Below are 2775 nucleotides of genomic sequence, written 5' to 3'. Positions count from 1 at the left end.
CCTTCTTCTGTGAACTTTGATGTTGGCTGTTCCGATCAGATTGACATTTGATTTGTCAAAAAAATTTTTTTGGCTATAAATTCAGCATCTCTTTGGGATCTGAACTATAGGTTGGTATTGGATTTTGTGCTTTTCCTCCATCAGCTTGGTTGGTCACAACGTCTGTTTTGTCTCAACACATGGTCCAAGCCCAAGAGTACAGCTTCCAGAACACGTTCCTCAGGTGTGTAAACAACTGTGGCAGGGCACTCGGCACCTAGATTTGGAGGTCATACGTTGACGATTTGATAATGGTTTTGTTCAGAGGGAACTCCAGTTCATATTTGGGCATTTCCAGTAATGGCGTAAGGAAAAAGATCACAGTTATTTTTTTTTTCTTTATCTATCTGTATATATTTCTATACCATTCCACTGAGAACTTTTTAATAAGCTTCAGTCTATTTTAGGAAAAATCTACATATTACTTGTCTGACAGGAGTTTAGTGTTAATTTCTATTCATGCAGCTTGGCACAAGCTTTCAGGATGAAGAGCAACTCACCTATATTCCACTACCAGAGGCAGACACTTAATATTGCTATCCCTGTAACATTCCTTTCTGAGTGGTATCAGTGATCCCGTTCCCACAACGTTTGCTTTGGCGGCAGTAGAGAAGGAAGGGATGCTGTCCAGGGTGTCATTAAGCCGACCGACTGCAGCGGAAGGATGGGAAGGGAAGAGGCTGCTCCCGCCTACCAGGAAGCCATCAGGTAGCTGTCTAAGGTACTGAAATTGAATGCGTGCAGAGTCAATAGGGGCAGCAAAATGATGACGTCCGAGCCTTCATCTGCTTCTAAGCAACATCTAGGGAAGTGGGATGACTGCAGAACAGGGGATATATTTTACGATTTAAAAGCAGTAACTTTAAAAGAGCAGTAACCTACTGGTAGTGCAATGACTTCATAGCATCTCAATTTGGTACTGTGATGGTAGCAACATCATGGGTTCTGGAATGAAACACTGATTCTTAATTTGGGGTGCATTGTTTGATGAGGTGCACTCTGAAGGAGGAGAGAGGTCTTGGGACTATGTGCTAATCCCATGCTTCTCTCCCTGCTAATTTCACATAGGTCAATATGTAAGAATTACTTTTTGGTAACTACTGAGTACATTCTGAGGCAACACCAAAGTGTGGACTAGACAGAGTTGGTTTGGGCTGGTGTTGTTGACAATAGTGATTCCATTTTAAAATCTATTGAATACTTCACACTTAAGAATATTAATTGTTGTCTTCATTTTAAGTATAGAGAAATTGAGGTCTGAGGTGGTTATATTCATTGGCCAAAGATGTGGATCCAGTGTTAGATTTTTATTTATTCTGATTCTGTATCTCTAGATTTATTCTCTTCCATCATGATTTATTTATAAGAAATTATAAAATATCAAAGGGGAAAGCCCTAAATGTATTAAAATCATTATTTCTTCAATATTGTTTCTTCCCAGCCTTTAATATACAACAACAGTTTGCACTTGCTCCACACTTTAGAATTTACTTGTGAATACATTTTCTATACCTTCTCACTTACGAGATTATTGTTACACCACTGGTACTTGCTGAGGTCAGAAGTTAGTGGTGATTCAAGGCCTTACCCCTCTTGCTCTTTTGCATTGTATTATACCTTTCTAGAGATATGATGTCATGAAGTTACATATTATGAGGATGGCAAGAGCAGTTCATACACACTTTATGATCATTTATTGATGATGATCACACATATGTGGCCTTTGATCCAATGATGCAGATTTTTATTTGGACTTCAATCTAAGGAGGGGTGAGCCCCTAGTCTGGTATAACTTACCAACTGATGTTCTGTCCTGAAATCCCACTGAGATTAGTGGTCTTAAGTAATCATATACATCCCTGCCTTTACAGTACATGAAGCTATAATATGGCTTAAGCAATGAGAGGGTGGCTCTATATTTTTAATTCAAGTGTCTAGATATTTTAGGGAATATCAGAGTATACTTTGATCTGACATTGAGTTAACAGAAAGATTATAGGAGGGGTTGGCCACTGGGTCTGACTTCCAGAAGGGGGAAGAACTCAATCAGTTCAGTACTGGAGTGAGGTTACCATAATTAATTGTTTTTTTTTCATATAGCCAACTCTTGAGTAGGTAATTAAATCTCCTCTACCACCAAACTTGAAATTACAGGACAAGAAGGTGTAACACGAAAACCCAGCCGGCCCCCTTTCCCATCTGACTGTGATGCTGAGGCTCAGTGGACTTAGCCAAAAGAAGGGCTGTAGGAAGGAAACGGGTGGGTGACATCCTGGATAATCAATACCTAAGTCATCAAAGGTTGATTGTACTTGCAGGAGAATAGGTAACTTCCCCACCTAAAGCTGAAATAGTGCAGAGGAGCAGTGTCCCATTTACCACTGGAGGGTCAAAATGCGAATTAGATCATTTTCTTTTTTTGAAGAGTAAATACTCTTTTCCCAAGGAGAAAAACCTTACTTAGCTATTGCACTACCAATAGGTCTAGTCACACTACAAACACCTGTGTGTTTCTAGGATACCAGTGACTGCTGTTGCTGAAAGTATCTCCAGACACTCTCTTTGCTAGTGTTGCTAGCTTGGTCATTAGGATTTACCCAAGTGAACAGCATTAGTGATGGGTTAAAGAAGAGCCACCCACGGACAACAATGGGTCAGTGACAGTCTGCACATACTTTTTGGCAGGAGGCGTAGCGGTGGAATCTTGCATGCCATTTGTTTGAAATTCAAATGAAA

The sequence above is a fragment of the Bison bison genome, unplaced genomic scaffold (genome assembly GCF_000754665.1).
Source record: "Bison bison bison isolate TAMUID 2011002044 unplaced genomic scaffold, Bison_UMD1.0 scf7180017864093, whole genome shotgun sequence".
Taxonomy (NCBI): domain Eukaryota; kingdom Metazoa; phylum Chordata; class Mammalia; order Artiodactyla; family Bovidae; genus Bison; species Bison bison.
This window is presented reverse-complemented; position numbering follows the sequence as displayed.